Source organism: Lutzomyia longipalpis, chromosome 3, assembly GCF_024334085.1.
Source record: "Lutzomyia longipalpis isolate SR_M1_2022 chromosome 3, ASM2433408v1".
Taxonomy (NCBI): domain Eukaryota; kingdom Metazoa; phylum Arthropoda; class Insecta; order Diptera; family Psychodidae; genus Lutzomyia; species Lutzomyia longipalpis.
In genome coordinates this window covers 134,080-160,509 of record NC_074709.1, presented here as the reverse complement: position 1 = coordinate 160,509, position 26,430 = coordinate 134,080, and the positions used below count along the sequence as shown (strand labels likewise).

The window sequence follows — 26,430 nt, the reverse complement described above, 5'->3', positions numbered from 1 at the left end:
CCCCCACACTCCACCAGAGTTAATTAAAGTCAAACAATTTTTGGGTGGTTGGGATGAGATGGCTCTCGGGGAAAATCATTGCAGCACGCTTCTGTGAAAATTGAGCCCTTCAACTAAACCGCGTGGTTTGTGTGTGGAGCTTTTAGCGAGAGTGACAGTGAAAAGTCTGCGCGTGTGTTCGCTCAGAATGTTTTATATTTCAACTGATAATTCCACTTGATGGAAAATTTATTCAGACATATGTATGTGGATTTACCGCGAAAGCATCTCGCGCTATGGAAAATGCGAAAAAGCCCCTGAAAAAGCCATTCAAATGGGAAAACTTTGAGAAAATGTGCGACGTTTTGATAGAAAGATGTTGATAACGAATGACTTTTGAATGCCAAAAAAGAAGGGTTTGTTTCTTACCTACGAGGTTTAAAATAAGAGAAGAGAGAGAGGAGTTTTGTTAATCTCATGTGGAATTTTAAATCCTCATTTCACGCAGAAAAAAAATACGTTGAAATTGAATGTAATTTGCAGAACGTGACGCTTGAATCATTTGGGATTTATCAAGTAAATCCTTTGCAATCTGATTGAAATTGTAATGATCTCTCTAAAGGGGGGTTTGAAGTCACAAAGAACTGGTTTTATCGTCTTGCACGACATTTAAGAAAAAAGTAATGTGAAGAAGAAATGAAAAGAAGCTCACATGGTTGAGAATTAGAAGAAAGAAAAATGTTATTTATCTAATTTAGAATTAAATTTTTCAATTCTGTTTTCAAAACATACAAAGAGATTTTTTTTACCAAGGAAAAGAAAATTAATTTTCTGAACAATTTTAATTAAATTTTATATTTTAAAACAAAAAAAAAAGAGTTAGTTTCTTTTACATCAATTTACCTTTAATCAGCTTTAAGAGAAAATAAAAATCTAATTTTAATCTCAAAGATTATATTACGATAGCCAAAAAAAAATTCTCCAAACATCGTGTTAAGCAATAATTTAAACTTTCAAAGAGATTGGCAACATCGTAGAGGTGCTGCCTTAAATTTTGCAATAAAGTTTCTCTCTAAGAATTAGTGCGGTAGTTCCACAAGAAATTATGTCTTGACATGTTGATTTAATGATTGGAATTTTTCTGCTTCAATCTCACATTCCATCGCGCTTTCTATGCCCATACAGACGCAACGAATCTTGCCGTATGCTATGAAATTAATATTCCCGCGGGGAATGTTGAATAACAATAAAATTAATACGAGGAGGTGGAACTCATGGGGAGTCTCCTATTTCACATATACACATCCCATAATTTTATTCTTTAGTCTTGTCTAAATTCTCTACACATAACACTATAATTTCTTGAAAATCTAAAATTTAAAACACTTTTGCAGTTTTATTTAAAAATAAATTTAAATTTCTCATTTAAAATCATACTGAAAGGAGGTTATTCATTTTTTCCCAAGAGGCATGTCATCTCCATTGTAATTATTTAATATGAAGGTATATACTTTATAGTTCTAGAATTTTTATAGGAAAAAGAAAAAAGAATAATTAAAAGAATAATTAATATTTTAGAACAGTGAGAAAAAGAAATCCGAATATAAATTGTTTTTCTATTTGAAAAATCATTTTATACATTTTATAATTTTCACTCTTCAACAGAATGAATAACCTCCTTTTAGCAATTGTGAATATTTATAGAAGGAGAACATTCACGGATGTAGGGGTTCAATGTCTGCCGTGTGGTGATAACACTATAAATGTAATACATTCATTGAAGCACAAGGACATTTTCCTGATGCCTGCGTCAAAGGATTATGGATTTTAGCGCAGTATGCAGAACGGAAGTCTCTAAAGCTTCAATGATTGAGGGGGTTTTGGCAAAAAGGGCATGAAAAGCATTTCAAGGGTGCCCACTGAATGTGTGTGGTGTTGGCAACACAAGGGCCATTCTCACGGATGATTGCCAACGAAGAGCCACCAATGTGAGAAGAGACTGTGCGAGAAGAGACAGGAGATTGTGGACAATTATCGTAAATTTGGTCACTTTATTTCCATTGAAGATCGAGCCACATGGAAACTATTATGACGCAAAACAACTATCCCCATAAAAATTGCTTCTCGGTCCAAGAGTGGTGTTTATTATTATCATTTTAATTCAGCCCCACCATCGTCCATACGAGAGTAAAACCCTCAACACTTTGCACTCTCTTTTCGTCCGCTTAATCGCCCATTTAATTCCCTCCTCATCTCAATATTTCGCCACACCACCCATTGAGATGTACACACTGTGTGTGCCTCTTAATGTTAACTGCAAAAGGAGAATGCAGAATGTGGCGAGAGAGATGACATTGTTGACCCGACAGTATTTGCTATAACTATTTACATACATATATAGTTCGTAACAGGATGTGGTAGATGATAGAGTTCTTGCACCTGATTGCTTCAACCCCAAAGGTAGTTTGTTTATGCGAATGGAGATATCAAACTGTGTGGATTCTCTTCTATTCATGTCTCCCAAGGATAATGGACTATAGTGCAATAATTAGGGAAATGATGTATTGATTAGAAAGGTCAATGTCTTTGCTCATTGTTGGTATTCTTTGATCTTTCAAACTTCATTTGATGGCAATAGGAAAATTATATATTTTCTCTATGTATTATGCTAAATTGTCCATGCTGCTAAATATATGTGGTGTGCAGCAAAAGTTCTTAATAAGCAAAATATTTTAAATGGAAAAGTCTCTTTTTGGGGCTTGTAAATTTCATTCCAAATTGGTTTGAAGAATGTTAATTTGATGAGGAATTTAAATGGACAAGTCTGGTTTATGTAAAGTATTTTTGAAGAGCGCATTCACTGCGGAGATGAAGATACACTAAATGTCACATTATTTCTCATCTGTTGTGTTGTATTTTGCTTACTATCGCTCTGTAAATATCTCTGAACATCCATTTGTACGTTGATTGAGTTTCTGATTGAGTAGGTATAAGCTTAAAGATCCATTTGGGATTTTATGCCATTTTCTTTGTATTTTTGTTGTTAATTAATGCATTAATTGGATAGTTTCTCGGCGATTCTTTTAGCTTCTCAATGCGCAGGGATTTTACGAGGGGGATGAACGTATGTGGGGAAAGGCTGGTTCCTTTTAGAAATGTTGCTGACAATTGCTTAGCAATCGTGAGTCCATCAATCAAAATCATCCAACATTGGGAGGGTAATAATGTAATGTAAAAATTATGTACACATTCGTGCAATCAACGGGATAACGTTGGATATTACCTACCCAGTACATACATACGTATCTATTCTATATGTTGAAGTTGCTTCAACACCCAGAATCCCACATATTTATGCCCATTTTCTAATGTCTTCTACCTTGCAAAACGCCTCTCTTGCCATTTCTTTTATACATTTTCATTTGTGCGCGCGTCTTCAGACCAAAGCAAAAACCAACTCAAGATATCAACTGCCACGAAGAGATAAAATCTAAATGTATGTGGAGAGCTTCATTGGGCTCCTTGGCGCTCCACATAGTGATGCCAATGGAACCGTTAAATGCGAAATTGTACATCAAGAAGTCCACTTCCATGGACTTTTTGTTGGTTGTGCATCAAATATATAAATATATACCTTTATGCTTTTGCTACTAATCTGTCATTTTCACATAATTGCCATTAATCATTTATCTTTCGCTACCTCTCTCTTCATCTTTTGCTACCTTTATGCGTACCTGTATATGTATTTTTCAGCAAAAATCACACAAAATGCCTCATCGCAAATGCCAAAGTCGTTCCATTTTCACCGCATTCGGTTTTATCTGTACACCACATCCCCCATTCGCGGAGTGCTTTCAAAATGCAAACTTCTTCTGCGCTGCGCTCAATTTATAGGAATTTTCTTTCTCTCAGCGCACAAAATATCATACTAATTGACATTTCTGGATATCACCGAACAACACTGACCATGGCGGCACATACAATGTATACATATACAGCAGCATGATGCGAAATTGATCCTCTATGTTGCGAAGCACGATGCATCATATGGACTTCCATCATGTGAAATGACGATTAAAAAATTTCGTGGAGGGACTTTATAAAATGCAGAATAATTTGCTCAACCAGTTTTCAATCAAGCTGTCTTAAATGAGAGTCATCAACAGGAGGGGAAAAAAAAGAAGGCAGGTATCTTACGGGTACAAAAAGATGCCAAATGATGAAACAGATTGAACGTCTTGTGGTCTCTATTCACCTCTTGCAGTTCAAGAAGGAAGATTTTTTTCCCATAAATCTCATTTCTCTGTATCTGGTCGTGTGACAGCTTCAAACACACCCGTGTATCGTGCAAGGTATTTTTTCCCAAAATTACAGTTTTTGTGCTCATTTCCCCCACCCCTCCGATTAAATTACACGAAAGACGCTCAATGGCTTGCTAACCAATTATCGGAATTAGATGAAATTCTTCACGGTTCTGTGCTACGCTTCGTCAATGTACATAATTCATGTGGGAAATGAAATGCCTCTTCGAGATGGCATGGAGTTGGCTACCAAATTACTAAAACACCGCGTGTACCGTTGCTATTAGATTGCATATAGTAAAGTATTTCATCTAATAAGAAAATTCATTCATATTTTGAAAAACTATGGCGGTAGATTTAGAATAAAGTAAAGTAAACTTTTAGAATATAAGAAAAAATCTATTGATGGGAACAAATTGATCGAGAGGGAGAGAGAGAATTTCCCTCCATAATTTCTGCATAAACAAAGAATAAATTCCAGGGAAAACCCTTCAGTTTGGCAACCCTCTGTGAAACCCATCGCTATAGGGAAAATAAATTGTGGGCAGAATTGATTGATTATGACAAATTTGTATGTAAATGAGAAATTCTCTTAACGATTTCCTTCTTTTTGTTTGAATTCCCCATTTTCCTCCACCATCTCTCTTTCGCAAAAGAAGACCCACATTCTCTGGTGGAAGAAAAAAAAAGTCTTAGAAGATATTTATCTAATTTGCGAAGTAACTTCTTGTGCTCTGCTTGGCTCACCCAGAGAGTAATCTCTTTTGGTGGAGAAGATTCTCAAAGTATTCACAAGATTGAAGAACATTCGAAGACCGAGGCAAATTATGCGAAATAGTGATTCGTTGCTGGGGGATAATTATTTTGTAATTGCTTAAGTGATTAAATTTAATCCTCAAGTAAGTTTTCTCGAGGACCAAATGCGTAATTGGCTCAATGCGAGTCAGGGGTGGGTAAGTGCAAAAAGGGGTGGTGAAGCATTACTGTATGTGGATTAAATTGCTTGGAAAATATTCCCAAAGTGCCGTACCAAATGGAAATCCCGCAGATTCGTTTTGGGGGTTGTTGAGTGACGTCTGATGTTTTATTCAACCACCACCCCCGCATTTTGTAAGTGATATGTCTCCAAAGGGCGACAAACCCGCATTTTGCAGTGGAAATACTTTGAAGAGAGACACAAGAAAAAAAAACACAGAGTGAAGGAAAAACCACCGAGAAGCAACTTTTCCGATTGGATTTTGATGTTTTATTGATTGATTGAAAATGTGCAGACGGTGGATTTGTTAGACGTTTTTTTTATGGGACAAACACTTAATTTTTTATGTGCACGTAAAAGTTGAAAAAAAAGCTCCCGGATCTTTGCTGCAATCTCTCGCACCACCCAGAAGCTATATCTATATGTATTTCCCAACTAAGCTTTGCAGCACCACCCTTTTAGCCCGTCTCTCTCTCTCTCCCTCAGCCATTCATGAGTGCCAGGACTTTTTTTTCTGAAGAGAATAAAATTTAATTGTCCACAAATGAACAACTTTTAGTGTTCTAGAAATTCATATATTTGCACACACAAACTCCGCATGTTCATTTTGAAATTATATCCTTCACGGCATAATATTCTGTGAAAAACGCATTTCGAAAGGGATTTATTGCACTCCGCGTATGTCATAAAGTGGTTGTGAAATTTTTGCTATTAAATTTCTTTTGCTGCAAGAAAAGAATACTGCAATGGGTGGAATATATTCATGCCAAATGCACAAAAATCATTCAGCACCATCTGTCATCATTTCATTCTAGGGTAAAATCTACACAATTCGAATTTATGAATATTAAAAAAAATATATTTCCTACATTTTTCTAGTACAAAAATTTATTGGAAAAGTCGTAAAAATATTTTTTTTTCCAAATTCACAAAAAAAATAATTAAAGACTTTTTGTATAAAGGTTGATGCAAAATAATTACAGGGACACAGAGTCGTGAAAGTGTGGAGCCTGGAGCAAAGGATCTGCCCAAATTGTTGACTTTTGTGGAGTAAAATCAAACAAAGAGGAGCAGCAACAAAGCCTTCAAACATCTGCAAATAAATTGAGAGTGGAACACGAAAGACAGACACAGCAATGCAATTTCAGACGATTCTGTGTATGTATTATAATTTGTGTATTTGCGTGATGTGAATAATAAAAAAAAATCATCTTGCTCCACAATTTTCTCCCAAATGAATCTTCATTTCGATTTTTTTCAATTGAATTCAGATCTTCTCATTTTCAACTCTTTTTTTCTCAACATTCTCATTCTCATTGTCCCCCATTTTCTTTTTACTTCAAACATATAAACTTCCTGCGAATGAATGAAAAGGAGGAAAAGAAATTTCCCTTCTATTCAAATATATTTATAATTCTCCCAAGAGAGAGAGCTTTTGCAATGGAATCACACTGCAAGCAATTAAATCTTCCCTCACCAAATTTCGCATTATCTTCCACTCAGATCATTTTGTGGTTTTGCCACAAACTTGGAGAGAATTCTTTTCCCAAAGCTCAAGTTAAAACACTCCCGTTTCGACTTTGTGTGCTGCTATGTGTTATTGCAGTCAGAGTAGGTGGAATTAATGGGGGGGGCTCTCTATTCTCAACAGCTCTGTCCTCTGTGTAATGTATCGTCACGACGACGGTGCTGAAGAATGCGCTTTTACTTTTCTCAGAAACAATTCATCACGCTGTTGCACCATCTTCTTATATATGTACATATAGACATACGTACATAATTTTATGTGATGGAAAGAAGCCAAAAAAACTGCACTTGGTGGAATGCAGATTGCAAGATTGCACGATTTTATAAAGATTGATTGACAAGAAGATATGGGGGCTCCGTAGGGAAGAATGTAAAGAAAGGATAATGAATGATAGGCTAGACGAGATATTCTTCACTAATTCCTCTTCTTTAATGTGTCTATTGTGGAAGATAATTTAATACTGAATTTAACTTTTTCCACACTACCTCAAAGCTTTTTTTTTGTTTTTGTGAAAATCATAAAAAAAACAGAGAGAAAATATTTTTATTTAGAATTCTTCTATACAATTTTTTTAAGATATGAGAAATTAGCTTTTTTAAGTTTCAAATTGTTTTAAAAAAAAATCTAGGCTACAAAGAAAATAAAATAGATTAATATTAATATTTTTAAAACGTTGCAGTTAAGTATTATTTTCATCAATTTATTTAATTCAGACGAATTTTACTTTAAAGGTTGCACTTAAAATCATAATTTCCCTTTCTAGTCACTCTTAAAAATCTTTGTAAGTACCTGCATATTTTAATATCTTCCCTCCACCCCCCTTTCTCTTTATAAATATAAATCTCTTTATAAATATAAAATGTTCAAGCATAAACTGTGCAAGCATAAATAACCCAGTTGGAATAAAAACGAAACATCTTCTGCAGCATCCCACCGCGTGACCAATTCAAGAATTAATATTATATTTTTTTTACCACTCCCCACGCCAGACATTTTCATTTTAATTGAATTTTATTTAAGGTCATTTCACCTCAATGTCCGTTGGAATTTATTTTTCTGCGTGCCACCATCTGCATAATTTTTTTTTTACTTTGCGCAGGAAGGAGTTAAATGGGCACAAGGAGGAAAAATTGCAAAGTCGCCTCTTCACGCTCATTCCACACCAACGGAGGGGGGAGTTATTTGCAATTCCCACGTGAAAATTAATTCACAGAAGGAAGTTAATTCCAGCAGGAGGTATTCCTTTTTGTTCTTTGTTTTTTACACAAAGAGTGGAATGGAAGCGGAAAAGTTCCTCGTCTTGCCTTTGAGGGTTTTCTCAGTAGCAGCTAAATGTCTTTTCTTTTACGTGTGGTGGGATTCTCTTTACCACCCCCGCCCGCGCAAAAGAACACGAAGGATATTTAGAGTGTGTGTCGTGATTTTCTGCAATTTTTCCACTCTCACATCCCACACCTTCAGCGAATGTTTCTGCGAGCTTATCGCTCCCAAAACGGAATGTATGTCAAAGCTCAAGACGTTCACAATACGTCGTGGTATAGGTAAAATGTAAGGTCTCAGCCATCTAACCAATTTCTCCCCTATCACCGGTTCGTCTCATAAAAATAATACCGGTGAATCTATTTTAAGCTAGTGGAACTGATTAAATCAGAAGGAGTTCTCTTTTTTTTTTCAAGCCCTCCACCTCCCACGCATTATATCCTTGTCAATGAGTTTACAAGTTCAATGGCTTAGCAAAATTGTCTCATGATCCTCCTATTTGGTTTGTTACTTTTTTTTTCTTTCTTCCTTTCCCGCGCGCGCTTTTATGAACTTTTCCCTCCTGTGTTGACAAAAATAGATCCATTGAGGAATGGGGTGACGACGGGAAACGCTTCTGGAATTTAAATATTCCCAGAAGTTGATTCGCACCCATAGAGAGAAGAGAGTATCTTGCAACGGAAAAAAGAAATATTTTCTTGTTCAAGTGTTTGTGCCTCTTCAAGTGGACCTCTTCCGATGAAAGGTTATTTCAGCGTGGAAATAGAAAATTGGGCAATTAGTTGGGGCGATAGCATGTCATTCATTATATAAGTTCATGTTGCATCAGTTTCTGTTATAAAGAGAACACTCAAAACGATTCGTGTGATGATTTTGTGGTTCAAGAGAAAATGTTAGGGGAGAGCGGGGCTAATAAAGTCACTTAAGGGTTTGAAAAAGGCTTAAAATATCATATTTCCTATCTAGATAGAATAAAATGATCTTAGAAAGAGTTGTAGGGCAAGAAATATCCTAAAGAATTGGACTATACATTTCGCTTTATCTGTTTGGGAAATATGATATTTTGAGCTTTTTCTAAACCCTTAAGTGACTTTTTTAACCCCGCTCTCTCCTATTAAGATTTCGAAAGGTCTTGAACCTCTTGAAGAGCAACGATTGAAGTTGTAGAAAAAATAACAAGAAATATTTTATTGTTTTAAGCCAAATCTTTGCCAATTCTGTCATCTTGCTTCTCTATACAATTCTTTAAAATTATTTATCTTGTTATTTATTTATTACTAAAGAACAAGACATATATAACTATTTTATTATATAGATTTAAATCATGCCATATATTTCTTTTTTTTTTTCAACATTATATTGGCAAAAGAGAATTGGGAATGAAAATGAATTTAAATGAGCATTATTAATGTTCATCGTGAGTCTCATTCGCGCTGAGAGAATGCACAGAAAGATATTGGATTATAAATAAAAGGTACACATTTACCAATTTCAGACTATAGTCATTCGAATAACATTTCCCATCTAAAGCTATTTCAGGAAGTTTAAAAAATAAAATAAAATCATTCTTGGTGCAAAACTTAATTTTCAGGACGGAGAATTTTGTGAATGTGGAAAGAAATGAGCGAATTTTCTGCATCTCAATTAAATGGCATTTTAGCCCCAAAAACCACCAATTAAAGTTTAATTTGTCTCCATGGAAACGTTTCATTCTGCAATTTGAAGCCCCTTCACCAAGCTCAAAGAATCTCCTTTGTACGCGTGGTGAAAAAATTACTTTTTAAGCAAATTTCCTCGCAACTCTTTCATCCATGAATTTATATTTTGTAAAAGCATCAAGTTTGTATTTTTTTTTGTAGACAACATAAAAAAAATGTTAATGCATCGCTTTTATGTTGAAAATGTTGAGGCAAAGGAGGGATTTTAAAAGGAGAAATTTCCTAATTAAATCCAAAAACACAATTTAACGAAACGTGTGTTACCAATTTTACCGAATATTGAGCATAGAAGTGAATAATAATGTTGATGTAGTAAAAACCTCAACTACATTAAACCTTCACCTGTTCAACTCTTTGGTTCAATCGGTTCAATTAAAAGCTCTCACTCTCCCCTGGATTTTTTCCCTCCTATAAATTGAGTTCTTTCATTTGCGACTCTCATCAAGTAGTGTAGAGTCCCGCAAATGCTATTTAAAATCCAATTAAAAACATTTCCATTGATCCTCAAAAACATAAACTATTTGTGGTGGGAAATACCACCAAAGAGTTGGTGGGTATATAGTGTGTGGCTTTGCTTCTGACAAAATAATTAATAATCGTGCGCAAACAAGAAATTCAATAAAGGGGCTCTTCCATTATGAATATGTGCTTCATATATAGGTACCCTAACACAGAACAATCTCCCTGGATGCTGTGTAAATTACAATTCATTCAAACTGCAAGAAAATTCTATATAATATTTCAATCTCTGCGAAGCTCTCCCACGAGCCCCGTTTTTTGTTCCCGTGGATTTGTGGCGGGAATAATGAGGAAGGTAGTCGTGTGAACTTGAATTTTCTTATTTTATTACCTACCTATGTTTATTTTAATAGACAACATTAACTACCCTTCAAAGGTTTAAAAGAGATTACCAGAGAAATTAATACTTTGGTGCTTGTTAAGTTCAATTTTCATTGTTAATTCTCACAAAAGAAATGAAAACCTTGCTCATTTTCTTACGAGATAAAATCATTATAAGAATAATTTTGAATTTTCCTTCAAGAATTTTGTGAAAATGTCATCGGGCACAATGCAAAGTCAAACGGAAACCTGCATTACTATAGCCCTAAAAGATCGTTTTTATTTGTCGAACGTTTTTACCTCTTGCGAGAGATGCTCCCAACCGCCAGAAACTCGTTCTTATGCTGCCTCAAGATTTTTTTAAATACACTCACACAGCACACGAAGCCGTATACCCGCGGAGTTCAATATCCTGATCCCCTTGCATCTGAGACCTCTTGGCCGGTATTTCTGCACACCATCGTGCAATTTGCAAATTTCACTTTATTCACAAGAATCGTCGCTGAGGTATGACCCAGCTTGGTCTCTCTCTCTCTCTTTGTATCACCACAACACCACCAAGAAGCTCGTCCCCGCGTGGAATTTGTGAGGTGCAGCTGCCTTTTGAGAAAAATATGGGGCTCTTGCGTGAGTGTCCAAGTTTTATGCCAACACACTACCTATAATATACTGATTTTTTTTCTCTTTTTATTAATAACCCATGTGACACAATTTCACCCCCCAATAAATGATTTTTTCACTCATTTACACTACTTTTCCTTCTCTGGCATCCGCAGCCTCAATATTATGTTTTATATACCTAAATGAAAATACCTTTTATGACACAACCTTCCTGAGTAATTCACAAAGGAGTGTACGTACAAACTATGTGTGTATATAGCAAAAATAGGTATTTAATCCCAGCACGGGGGTGTCACGGCCACCAAAATATTTTCACTTTGGCCCTAATGGAAAACACACGCGAACTATGAAAACCATGGGGAGTCCACGGTTCTCGAGTTCTGTTGCGGATAATGTTATTTCGTACGTGCCTCGAACTCACGTGAAATCACACGGAAACACCACTATTGAACGTACTATGTATCGATGGGAAGAATCCCAGAAGAGTTCCTTTTTTTCGGGGAGGGTTGTGTGTAGCTACTACAGTTTAATCGCAAAACGACCTCGCTGACACGGGTTCAATGTGCCGGAGGAATGCGCGGAACGTCTCTTCGGCGGGCTGAATCAACATCAACTGACTACGATGGACAACACAGAGGAGCACTAGAAGTCTCTCGTATGAAAACGGCGGGCGGCGCGCCGCGAGAGAGAATGAGAATTCTGCACAAGAACCCGTCTTATGCTCCTCTCTCTCTCTTCCAAGTTTGGAATTCAATTTATTATAGCCACAGAATAATGGGAAATTAGCTGTGAGAAAAGGAACTTTTTCGTTTATATTTAGTTTTATATTAGAAAATTTCTTTTATTTATTTTTTTTTATATAAGAATTTAGGAATTTTTTAAAGTTAACTCAAAAACTAAATTTTTAGTTTAACGGCTACACACTAAAATAAATAATTGAAGAAGTAAATTATAAGTTTTCTATTTCTTTTTATGGATTATTTTTGGACAAATCAATAGTGCCATAGAAGTGATTCATAACATAATTTTGCAACCATCTACCCTCCCCCTGCACATGGTAGCATGTCAATCCGCCGGCGAAGGAGCGTTTGCGCAAATTGAGAGCAATCCTCTCGCCGGAGAGACATCGCGGTATGTAAGAGAATGGCATGATGTTAGCGGAGGAATTTGCAATTTGGCGAATGGAGGACACAAGTGAATGCACTTCGCGGATGCTCCTCGATACGCCACTTACACACCATATAGCCGCCGCGCCTCTGAGAGCCGCCGCCATGGACCCCCACGGCTTCCCTCAACCACAATTTTCAATTCAAAAACCATCAATTGCAGAAACGGACCCCATTTGGAGTTGCTACACACGCCTTCGCGACAAATGCACTCGCACCATGTAAATAGCACCCAAAGATACCTACAGTGCATAATTTATCACCGGGAAAGGGGTGAAAGAGTCATAGCTTTTTGCATTGACATGTGTCCGAGAAGATGAACCAAAAAATCCATCCCGCTGCGGTATAGAAATCACTTTATTTTTCTGTTTCTGTAAGACTTTCGATTAATCCGAAATTGAATTGCTGTCTGCGGCACTTTTGGTGTGTCTGTCTGTTGTACACATTGAACGAGAAGACAACCAACAAGTGTTATGGAACCACACCAATCATGATCTATTTTCTCAACTTAATCAACCCAATCGAGGGGTTAATTTATCTTCATTTAATTGTGAGATTTTTTTTTGTATTATCTTTTATTGTCTCAATTTTACGCGTTAAATTAGTTTTCTTAATAAAATGCCTGAAATTATGTCGTTTTAAAGATTTCTTTCAACGAATCAATCATTGTTTAAAAATTAAAATTCTAATCTATTCTACATGCATGGACATACAAATTATGTTCCCTCAGAGTGGGAATTTATATTTCAAAAATCATTGATCCATACAGCTGATAACCCCCTAATTTTGAGAGGCAATATATTGGAAACATGATTTTCTTTCACACCAAAAATTCCACTCCAACACGCCGTTGAAGATTCAATTAGCCAAATGGTGTGAAGTTTCCATTCCAGCTGAACAAGTTCCTAAATATCGCGAGCATATGTATATGGAATGAATGAACCCCTTCATCGTCACAATTGCATATGTGGTTCATTCGTGGAGTTAGTGAAGCGATGCAGACTGGCCCCAGTGCAACTGTCGAGCCTGGGTTTGGATGATGGAGCGGATGTGTGTCTCTTATGGGGGTTCTCTCGTACAAAAGAGAGTTCTGCATTTGTACAAGAGTGTCTGTCTGGCTTTTGGAATATATTCTTGATTTGCAAACTGAAACGTTCAGTGTAAGAGGAAAGAGAGAGAGAGGAAATCCAGATGTACTGCGGTGAAGGAATATTCATATGCCAGAGGCGTGCTGAATAATAAAGATTCAATCATCGCGAGAGCACACCGTGTGGAACCTGGAAGCTTTGGATGTGGTGGGAATTCATCAATTTGTAATTTTCAATGTCCCCGGAATATTGGCTGAAACTTTTTCGCCTTACAAATTCCGCGGGAGATTCTTCAAATTGAAACGACGTGACGGGGATTTTTTTTTCATTCATTCATCACATCACAAATGAATATGAATTTCACGAAGGATTTTTGCGAGAGAATTAATGGAAGCAATAGAGAAGTGGGAGGAAGTAAAATTCGCATGGAGAACAATTGAAGCTTCTTGAGGTATTAATATCACCCAAATCCTTTGTTATATACATTTCAATCAATTAAATTGGAATGGGGGTGCCGGAAGAGAAATCTCATGTCTTCAGTAGAGTTCTCTTGCGGTGAGAAACAAGAAATTTATTGTCTTATCGGTCCATTTTGATCCCAATGGCAGTGGTGAGACACTTACACCCAGAGAGAACTTTTGCACACCTTCAGAATCGTGTGCAAAAACCTCCAACTTCTCCCCCGCACGAATATCAGCCCCATGAGGAAGTCACAAGAGAGAGAGAAAATGCCAATTACTTGGCATTGGTTACATGGCTTTAATCCTCTTCACGCATAAGTCTACCAATGCGACTTATTTGTCTCCACCATGCTCCATGTGCGCGAAGAAGATTCAATACGACGGAGAAATGGTTCAATTATCCACTTACAAAATTGCAAGGCGATTATCTCTTCGTCTTATATACCTTCTTCTTCCTCCTCCTCAGTTTGGGATCATCAATCAATTAATTAATCCCATGAACTGCAGAAGAGAGTGAAATTGCAAGAAGTCACCATGGCGAGACGAATTTAATCTCTTTTTGCCTCTTCAAACCATGGAGGTAGCTTCTTTGGTAAATATTTCGATTCTCTACAGCAGCTTTGCGTATCTCTTTTGAATTTTGAATTATTAATCAAAATCATTGTGCAGAGTAAGTGGAGGGAAGCCCCATGGAGCCCTGTGGATGCCGGAATTCCTTCAGGCGTGCTCCGACTGCGAAAAGGAACCACGAGTTTGGCATTAAGATATTGGTTATATTTCTCTTACATCCTACCTCTGATTCATATTATTAATGCTTAAAGGGGTAAATTGCTATAGTGTGGGATTTTTTTATTAAATGAATTTTTAATTAAAAAATTCAAATTTTTCATTTAGAAGAAAGGAAAATATTTAATTTCATAAAATTGTTTTTTTTTACAGTGATGATCATAAAAAAGATTAATAGAAATTCAGTAAGTTGATCACCCCTCAACCTAAAAAAAAAGTTAAAATAAAAAAACCATCTTCATCTGAACGTAAAAAAAGAAGTGTTGCAAGCCTTTCCACAAGAAGACATTTTTTGGAGATGTTCTCCTGTATGTACCAGCTTGTACCCGGATTTGCCATAAATCAATCTTCGACCTTTCCCTCGTTGTAAGACAAAGAAGAGGCGTTACCACGTACGACGAAGAATCATTTCACATTGCTTTTGATCACGACAATTCAGAGCATCACTCGCAAATGAGAAATGTGTATTTGGAGTGGAGTGTGTACCTCAAAAAGAGGTCAAGAGGTCACACATTTTTTTTCTTTTTGCTCTCAAATGGAAAAAAAAATTCAAGGAATTTCAAAAGACCAGAAACTTCAAAAGAAAATTCTTTTTTTTTGCATGAAATTTTTCTCTGACTTTCCAATAATTTCTATTTGAGTGAACTCAATTGAGTAATTAAAGCCCCATTTCTTTTCTTTTTTTTTGCATATAGCACAAAGCCTTTCAAATGGAAATTACCCTCATACACATACACACACCCTCTGTGCTGTGATAAAAGCCAACAAAACCTCGCCCCATTTATATATGAAGAGAACATTCTCAAAAGAATTTTCCTCTTTTTCACTTTTCCGCTTTCACAGCCCGAGTTTTTTCACCCACATTCATTCATTCAAAATGAAATAAATCCTCGTGCAGCCAAAGAGGATTCAACGTTGAAATAAATCTTAAATACTCATGTGAGGTACAACGAGGAAATGTGAATGAGAAAAGCAATGAAAAGGATTCCATGTGATTTTCGTGGATGGAAAAAGGCACACTTTCAGTCACAGACGGGATGGTGAAGTCATTTAAAGTTAAGTCCATGGGAGTCAATCCATTATTTAAGTCGCATAATGTCCTTTTAGAGAACACCTACACCAATTTTCACGTGATATGGCAAAGCTGAGATAAAGCACAAAAGACCTCAATCTGTTAAATTAATTTTCACGATGTGACTTTGCTACTTTGAAGATTCTTACGGAATGAAAGTCAAGGGGTTGGTAATTTCTTTCAAATTAATACCTCACCATTTTATTTGTGAAAAAAGAAAGAAAATCTTAGAATTTTAAATATTAGGTGAACGCAATTTTTACATTATTCACATATAAGAATAAGCTAAAAAATTCGCAAAAAAAAACATTCACGTCAGCCTCGAAGAATCTTCTCAAATTCTACCATTATATTATTAAAAAAAATTTATGAATTTTATAACCTCTTGGCGCGAGTATAAGGCAAAAAATTGTATGGTCATTGTGCTTACAAGACACCGCAATTGCATGGTGTGTTACTCTCTATTTTTTCTTAAGGAAGAAGATGAAAAAAAAACCCCGGCATTGCGCATCAGAGAAAATTTGCAAGTGCGGTATGGCAGAAAAACGCGCCTCTCTGTATTATGAAGATTACGTGGAGAAACTTGCAAAGAGTGTTGAAATGAAGAATCTTGAATGTGTCTCGCGATGAGGCAAAAAGGTACCACAAGGATGGTCTTCTCCTTGCCCGGCAAACCATCTCTGAATTGGGAGCTTTTTCCGTGCGACGTGCCATGAGTTTTTTTTTCTTCTTAGCTTCCTTGCCTTCCTTGCGAATGAGAGAAAAGTTGCTCGCCACGTGTTTTATGTGACGACCTGTGGAGGGCACATGTTCAGCATTTAAATCGAAATGGTGATCATGTGTTGAATGGAGTGGATACCACAGCAGGGTGGTATACTCTTCTAACCACAAGAATCCCACACTTGTGTGCTCCATCATCTCAAATATTCACTGCATGCGAGGATAGTTTGGTGGAGCAAATCTAGTGTTTGAATGGAGATTTTTCGAGTGATACATATGCTCTCTCCTTAAGCGGTAAACCTCCCCATCTCCGGACTATTTATGTGGGCACACTTTCTTGCAATCCACATTGAAGGTGAGGATGATTGATGCAAATATTCCTCAATTTGCATTTATTTTCATCTCAATAAATTCTAAAGCTGAACTTGAACTGTTTTGAATTTTTTTTCTAAAGGTTCTTTACTTGTTTTTCTCAATGTTATTCTATTCCTTCTTTGACCTCATTCTGCTGAGGGAATATTAGATCATTTTCTCATGTTGGTTTTCCACCCCCAATTTTAAATTGTCATCAACCATTAAAACTAATGCTTAATAAGCATTTTAGCGTATCTAAAATCTAATTTAAATCTAAAGGGCAAAAGAGTTAAAATAACAAATCACCAATATTAATCACATCATTTTGCATTAATTCCTACGTTTAATTTTGCAGATATAATTTTAAATTTCCCATAAATGAGTTTGGAAACATCGCGTATTTTAATGATGTACTCCGGTTGCAAACTAACAATACCCCCAAAATGTGCCTGGCAGTTTCCGGTGATAATTAACGCTTATTTGTCGAATATTTCACGCTATTTTGGACATTTTCCACCAAATGAACAATATAATTAAAGCCGAAAATAGGTTTGTAATGAAATATTTTCTCTACCATAAATTCAAACTGATAAAAATGTTGCATCGTATCAAATTAAAATCGATTGATTGGCTCCGCGAATGGTCATTTTAGCTCTTCAGATTACAAGAGGATTCCCGCCTTTGAAGGAATTTATTGGAATTAATGGAAGTTATGTGTGGTAGCCACGCAATGAATCCTACCTCAATGGTTGATAGATTTGACTCTCCTCTGTGACATAAGAAAAATAAAGCCATCGAAACCATGCAATAAGATCATTAAAGGAAGGTTTTTCTCGGCTGTAGAGCAGAGGCTGATGAAAAGAATGTGGGGAAGGGTCTTGTGAAATATTGTCTGTGACTGCGGTAGTAATTGTAATCTCATACCCGTGTGGAGTGAAATATAATCTCTTAACATCCAATTAGTGATTTTCTTTGCCCTATGTGGTAGGCTCAAAAGGCAATAAATGGCATAGGAAGAACATGCATATGTATGTGCAGCACGTTAGACCTCTTAAACTCTTAAAATCACGCGTTGTCGGTGCACTAAAGCCCACCCACAAAACACTTAGTGGATCCCACTTGTCAACACTTAACCTTCCTCAACTTGCCTTTTGTGCAAAGCATTTTACCATGGCTTCTTCCACACTGCAACAAAGAAGACCAAAAGAAATGTGATGCTTTTACCCGCCCTCTGGGCCTCACCCATTGCTCATTTTCTTCCTGATTTTCAATTAAATCCGCCACAAATGTTCCCTATTTGAAGCTCATTTGGCGCTCCTTGAAATATGAAGCACATGCACTCAACACTCCCGCATATTGTGTACCTTCAACACACACACACCCCCCTTCCATTCTTCAAACATATGTTCCCTTAAAGTATTTTAAGCCCATTATCTCCCCCACTTGAAAAAGAAAAAAAAAGAAGAAAAACCAACAGAATGAAGAAAAATCAGCGCCATATCGGAGATTAATATAAAATTCCACATGGTATGTTGTGCAGAAATCCCCACCGTTTGATTGATTACCCACCAGACTCCACCTGGACGTCTAATGAATTTCTCCTTCTTGTCTTGAAATTCCTCACGGTGTGTGTGTGAGAAGTTCCATCCACTTGATCCTTTGGCACGCTGTGACACGACAAAGGCTGTAAATTGAACTCAAATAGATGCTCAAGAGGCCCACTTGAAGAAGACCATACCAGTCCCGATGATTGACGCAGCACACTCTCATACAGAGTGCCCTCCTCTTCCGTATGGAATGTGGGCTTCCTTGTGCTGTTCAATGTAAGAAAAATTCCATCAAACTCAAGAAATCATCCGGCATTACTTCTTGTCGATCTTCTTCACACTTCTTCACACCTTCTTTGCTTTTTGTCAACCCTGAAGGGCCTGCCATTAAGAGCTTTTTTATCTTACACTGATTTTTTGGGATTGTTCAGGATTTTTAAAAAATCTTATTTAATTAAATTGGAAATATAATAAAAATAATTTTTTAGATTCACTAAAAGAGCTTTAAAAATCTTTCGCTCTTAGTCGTTTAATTCAGCATCTTAAAGAATAAGAAACGATGGTAAGAACAGTCGAAAAAGCAGGAAAAGCCTCTGACAAAAGTCCCACGTGAGAACTGAGACAAACAATCTCTGGTTAGATAATAAAATAGAATTGTTATCATAAACACGACATGATATACACCCTCTTAGTCTTCTCTATCGCAGATTTTAGGAGTTTAGGAATGGCAAACTGTGAGGCAAATTCCTACTCTACCAATGTCCATTATACAACAACAATGGCCAGAGATATATCGTCCTCCGGAGAACCAAAGAGGACCGCCGAAATTTATCTCATAAACGTGCACAGGGTGGCTTATCTGACAGCCTTCCACCCACACACACACACACACATATACAGACAGCATGCAACCCCTTCTGTGCCTATGAGAGATTTGGGGGCGGAGGAGGAAAATGGTGCGAGTGGGATTTCTCAATCCTCAAACCCTTTGGCAATGTGTGACCGAGCACCCCTCTCCGGTCAAGGCTGTATTACAAGGTACTTAATGGGGGAGGAATGTACCAGGCGCTTGTAATTGCTGCTACGTGGCACTCCAGTATCCCTCTTCACTCTCAATGTTAGACACAACAACAAAACACTCTCACACAGCACCCACCCACACCACCCCCCGTGTGCTGGGTCAGGGTTGCCACATCACAGAGAAAGCACATCCTCACAAGGGGGTGGCCCGTATGGGAAAGTGCGTTGGCCGCTGTAGACAAAGGCAAAAGGTGCGATGGAGATGCGAGATAAATTGTGATTGGCGTTAATTGGCACGGTGAAGTCATCAAAGGATATGGCACAACATGTGAATCCAATCTCTCAATTAACCCACCACCCTAAAGAGATTTCTACTAACGCGATTCATCACCCTATATGCTCGTGCATTCCCACCACCACATCCCACAAAATTCCATGAAAATTGAGAGAGGGTTTGCGCACTAAAAATCCTTCTAATAATTTTGTTATTATGATAAAATAAATTAATTCCACATCACGTAGAGCAATCCTCTCACCCATCTCCTTCCGTTTTTAGCAGGAGGAGCTTTTAATCCGACAAAATCTGCACCGCGAAAGTGCAATAGATAGCAGAATTAGCAAGCACACCAAACAGTTATAGTGCAACTAATTAAAACTTTCACTTTTCCGCAACAACTAAAATGTTAGGATTTCCTGCTTAAAATATCCCTTGCAGCGGAAATGCTTACTCGGCAAATTAATCCGTGTCCAAAATAATTATATGGAGGGCAAATTAATTTTGTAAAATTCCCAAACTAATATTTTCTATGCTGTATGCAAAACATCCGTGATGTACACAGAGGGGGTGGAATTTGTGGAATTTTTGTTGCAGTGAAATGTGTTGTGGGAACATGCGGCATGAGGACAAATAAGCAGAATTTTCCATTTTATTGAAGTTTTTAGTAATTCAATAATTTTTGTAATTATTTTATAGAATATTTATTAAAAAAAAATATTAGTGCGGAGAGGTGAATAAAATTATTTTTAATATGAAAATTACACTTATATAAGAAAAGAAATAAATTCAAAATTAACCCAGACCCAACACTGCAGGGTTAACCAGAGGAAAATTGTATTTAGAGGCAAACAATTCAGCTGAAGGCATCACTTCATCTTCAAGTCTATTCAAATGGTTTTTATAACAAAGAACTGCATCCCTACAGTGTTCATTTTTTGCCATCTAATTCATCCCCCAAAATCGAATTTGTGATGAAAGAATGGTGGAGGATTCCAATAGGAAATGTACTGGTAAGCTGACCAAGCTTACGAGAGCTGTGTTTCTTTCAGTGTACCAATTTTGTGAGAGCAAACTATAACGCAAATTAATTTAAATACGCGCAAAGTCAGGAAAAGTTGAAAAGTCATCCCCCAAGAAATATTTAAAAACGCCATATCTCGGGAACGGCTCCATAGATTTTCGAGTTTGAGCTATCGTTGGAAAGGTCTTAATCTCAGCTATAACATATTAAAATATGAAGTAAATCGATAATGGCATTTTCGAAATATTCGAGTTCGAAATTTTCGAAAATTTTGATTTTGACTTTAGCGCCTCTCGTGGTCATTTCTCGAAGTTGCAATGTTCTAGACATTTGTAGGGTTTCACGAAACCTTTCATTTGCGCTTGAGTTTATCAAAATCGGACTTGTAGAACCCGAGATATGACATGTCAAAGTTGGAACTCAATATTTTCAAAATGGCGACATAAATTTTTTAAATTTTTTTTTTATAAATAGATGTTATAGTAGGCTATAATATATCAAAAAATGAAACAAATCGATAATGGCGTTTTCGAGATATTCATCGAAAACTAATCGAAAATTTTGTTTTTGATTTTTGGCCCCCTAGCGGTCACTTTTGAAACTTCGGATGTTCTAGAAAGTTGTAGGATTTGTTGAGATCTTTCATTTGACCCCGAATTGATCAAAATCGGTCAAGCCGTTTTCGAGTTATGGTCGATTTTCGATGAAAAATTGTGGCGGCCATATTGACTAAACGGCTTGACCGATTTTCGAAAATAAGGTATCGTTGGAAAGCTCTTGATGGCCCCTACAACATATAAAAATTTCAGATTTTTAGCTATTACAGGAGCTGAGATATAGCGAAAACAAAATTTTGAGGTTATTCAAAATGGCGGACGCGGGGGTGGGGGGTAAAATTTGATGTCATAATCTGACGTCTTCCAGTCGACTTTTAAACTTTGCCGTTTACCGCAAGTCTCTATCTATTACCGTTCTCTTGCAATTTAAGGTTGAACCACGGCGGACGGCCGGCCGGCCGGACGGCCGGACAAAAAATTTTTTGGCGCATACGTTTTTTAGAATGTGGGGACCCTAATTCGTGCTCATCCCAAGTTTGAGCCCGATCTGACGACTTTCGATTTTGCTCGGTACACAAAAGCTGTGTCTGAAAGAAACACAGCTAAAAAATAGCATCCTCTTCACACAAAATATTGTCCTGCAGATTCTGCACACAATTTGAAAGATGAGAAAGTATTTTGGGGTTCAATTCTCAACCTCAAAATGCAGGTATGAAGGTGATATTTCTTTGAAATATTCAGGGTTGATTTAGGGCAGAAAATATGTGATTCAAAATTGAAAGCGGGAGAGATGTGAAGAAAGAATGATGCTGTGTTGTGAGTTAAATGGTTTAAGGAGGAAATAATGAGAATTCTATTTAAAAAAAAATATGCCAAACAGATGGTGAAGTACTTTTGAGCAGTTTTGGAGTGTGCTTTGGTGGATAGAAACTGGAACAAAATTGAGCCATCAATCGACAATTCGTCCCACATGCGATATTAAGAGTTTTTTGATTCACTTTTGATTCGACCCGCATTTCCCTATTTCTCTCCATCTTCCCTATATAAGGGTGTGCACAAAAAAATCAATTTACATGCCCCTGTGAAAATAAAAATTCCTTCAAGATGTTAATACAAGACGAAAAAACCCAGGGCAGAACTTAAATTGTAATTAAGAGATGGCATCAATCACAATTTATGTATGTATGCTGATGCAAGTGATAAAACTTTCTTTGTGGTTCACTATGAGACATCTTGAGAACAATTTATTCTCTTGAGAAGAAAATTAATAATAATAATATTTAGGGGAAGATGGAGAAAATAGGCAAAGAAGCATCATCTCTTAATTATAATCCATCCTCATTTTTCAGCACGAAAACCGTGAAGGTCCAATGAATGGAGCGAAAAAAGAAAGATGAAGAGACATTCGACAGAATCACCCGCGATATTTTTTGTGGATCCCCCTCTTCTTCTCTAAGAAAAAAAAGGATGAGCGACGGGAGGGTGAAGAAAATTGTGAAGAAAAATGGAATTTCTTCCAAAATGACGAAAATTTCGGGTGGGTGCGTAATAATAGAGAAGCGGGCAGATGATCAACGCACACGCATATTATATACCACAAGCTCTTGATGATGATGGCGGGAATTTTTATGAGAATACCATAATGAGTAGAGGGTGAGTTTTCATACATATTATTATAAATTATTGCAAAGAGGCACGAATTCATTTTATTACCACGGTTACTATATTATTTTTCTTCACCCCTCACGAGGTTTTTTTTTCAGTGAAATAAGAACGTAAAGAAATTGAAGAGAATCGTCTTGAGGTTTTTTTTTGTTAACCAACTGAATGATAATTCAAAATTCTTTTCCTCATAAGAAGTGTGAAAAATATAGGAAGAATGTGAGACGATCAAGCTTATTATGAAGGATGAATCATTCTTTTAGTGAGATATTTGTTTGAAAATTAATATATTTCCGCTTCTTATTGAGGAAGAAATTAGCTTTTGAGATCTTTTAAAGTCAATTTTTAAATTCTTCTGTCTTAAAAAAAAATCTTTAAGATGAAGATTCAAACAAACATAAAGAAACTTAATTTTGTTGAAAGAAAAAGTTAAAAATCGTCAAAATAAAATTTTCCTTGGCATAAAAAATCACCAATTTACCCCTCCCAAATTTTTCTTGTTCATTTTGCGAAATTTACGAAGCTCCATTAGGAGTATGGCGTGTGACATAATATTTCTCCTATCTAACACTTTACAGCTCAGTGGGCAACATATTATCATGTGGCAAACGAATTGCACCACCCCTATGAGGTGGAAGAGGGTTGTTTTTCACCATGGTGCGCACAATAACAAAAAAAATGAGGAAGAAGTATCAACTTTTATATGATATCTCTTCACCACCCCGCAGGATTTTCCTTGCAGAGAATTCTTTGTTTTTTTCCTCATTAACGTGTCGAAGGGACAAAATATTCATTTAAGAGTTTTTCCATCTTGATTTATCGCATTTAACTTTTTTAATCAAGAAAAAAGCCAAAAAAAGGCGAGAGGGAAAATTAATAGAATGTGAAATTAGATGAAATAATTTAGTCTTTCCCAGAGAGACCACGACATGGTGAATTTTCAGCAATTTACTACGCCCCGTCTCAAACCCTCTCATCGAAAGCAGATGGTGGCACTTTTTTCCACTCTCTATAAGCCGTCAATCTCAGGTCCTTTAGATAGGGATGGGGAGATATCCTTGCACGCCCTAATGCGTGTGTCTTAGATGGACTCATTCAGGCTTAAATTTGTAATCTCAATTTGAGCCACGAAGAAGGAGATAGCTCCGTTTTGAAAATGAGTCGGTGTAACGAATTCACAGCAAGGGGTTTTCATCGTGGTTTGAAGAAGGGGTTGTTATATGCTATATATACATTCGTGGAAATATATATATGGAACATCATTTCCATGCTAAACCGCGCGTTGTGGAGATAATTAACGTTCATGGTCTTTTCATAGAGAGAGAGAGAGAGAGAGAGAGAGAGAGAGAGGATTTTCTAAAGGAGTTCTCGGGGAGAAATTTATATAATTTACACGCAAAGGAATTTTGAAAAAAAAAGAAAGGATTTTCCACTCTGTCAATTTCAATTTATGACCTAAAATCATGAATTTTAACTCCTTCCTCACTCAGATTGAAGGGCCTGTAAGACCCTATTAAAATGAAATATAACACCCGAATTTATGTCTTTTCCCTTTCCTTTCCTAGCCCTTCGAAGACTTTTTTTTTACCAGCCAAAGTGGAAAAAATCTGCCCTGCCACCTTTTCAATATAAATATATTAAAACATAAATCCTTGACTATGTCCCGAAAGAAGATAGAGGAGGGAAAAGAAAAAAAAAGCATGGAATAAGAAATCTTCTGCTCCGATGACTTCTTAATGAGCTACGAATAGTCTATATTGACAATAGATTGAATTCCATCCTCAAGATGCATCCAACAATGCAATATTCAATGCACAATGGTGGTACAGGACAATGAAATTTGAAGAGGAACCCAAGAGGGATTGCCATGAAAAAAAACACGCTATGCTTCATCTCCGAACGAAAGATGGACATGGAGTCACAACAAGACAATCCGATTTTATGCTCTTCCACCAGGGCCGGTGTCCTCACAAGGACCATTGAATTTTCTTCCAAAAAAAAAATCCATCCCATAACAATGCGGAACCCTCTTTTGCACGCTCCTTTGCTGGATTTTTGTTATCCTTTGTAAGGTGCGGCTCTTTGATGCACTAAACCACATGCAGAATATTCTTATATGAACTCTAAAGATTTTGTCAAAGCACTTTTGGGGAGCTTAGAGAGAATATCTGAGAGAGCTAAGGAAGGGGGAGAGTTTAATAAACTATGAGAATAATGCAGCATCTTGAGACACCCAATAATTTAATTTACAGGTATATAATGCTGCGTGAAATCTTGAGAGCTGATAAGGATCACATTTGAGTGATGTGTTGAAATTGATATCCCTCTGAGAGCTTTAGAGCTAATGTGAGAAAATTATGGGGTTGGGGGTGTCAATCTTCATACAATTATACACATGAAGGAATTAAAGGGATCTATGTAGCTTTTTTTTTAAGTTAAGTAATAGAAAAAAACACCAATTATTCGCCCCTTTTGGATAAAAAATTCAAAAAGCGTTGAAGAAGAAAAAATAACTAAAATACGTGCTAAATATTGTGGGCAAACGTGGCTTCATTTCAATTCCATAAACGTGCAATAATATCAGGTAATTACCATGGTATCCAAGCAAAGCATTATCCTCGCACAGAAATCCTGGCAATTTGAAAAAACATCCCTTGTTCACAAAATACTCCCCAGTGTTGTATATATGCCCCCCAAAACCGCTAAATTGCTGCGTAAATCGCCATTCTGTGATTAAGTTCATCGCATTTCCTTTCGCGCTAGCATTTCAATGGCTATTCATTGGCATCATCTCAACTCCCCTCAGTCAGAGTACTTCCCATTAATTTTGGGGAACCTTTGATGTTCCTATTTGAGTGTGTTTTTCTGGTGGAAGAAAACATCTTCGTCACGTCTAAACATTCCATTGGATATTCATTTCCTAATGTTTTTGCTTTCTTTTAAAGTTCTTTTTTTCTATTTTTAATGTATGTTTTGGGTTGTCGCACCTGGAATGGAGTCGTCAATGGGCATGAGCTTTACTCTTGACATTAGTCCCCGCCATGTAGATATACATAATGTATATAGTATAATGAACTCCCCGGGAGTCTTCTCGAGCAGAGTCAGGAGAGTAATTGAAATCCAGTCAAACATTCTGTGTTGTTTTGCAAATTTATTGAATGAATCTGCATGAAGTGAATGGTTATTGATTCGCCATAGAGCTCTCTCTCTCTCGGAGGGGTTATTCATTTACAAATTAAATGAACAGAATTGTAGATTTTTTGAATGTCTTCCTCTCAATTCAAATCATTTTAGAATGATAATTAATTTGGTTGTGATGACATAAAAAAAAAGATTTTTTTCCTCTCAATAATTGATCAAACTGTGATCAATGTGATTGACCATATCTTGATTGGAAAAATATCTCTTTTATTTTTTATATTTAAAAATTTTAAAAGGTATCAAATTTTCGTTAAATGAATAACCCCTTGTCCACC

General features: G+C 36.6%; 1 protein-coding gene across 5 annotated transcripts in view; it reads right to left on the bottom strand.

Annotated features, from left to right (window-relative positions):
* Positions 1–26,430, bottom strand: part of LOC129793109 (EGFR adapter protein-like) — a 90,393-nt gene that overhangs the window by 46,599 nt on the left and 17,364 nt on the right. The window contains exon 1 of one of the 5 annotated variants that reach the window (XM_055832755.1): positions 10,903–11,843. The exons of the other annotated variants lie outside the window; for them this stretch is intronic. The gene's annotated coding sequence lies outside the window, so the exon portion shown is untranslated. Of the gene's footprint in view, positions 1–10,902; positions 11,844–26,430 lie in introns of those variants that run through there. 5 annotated transcript variants of the gene reach the window in all.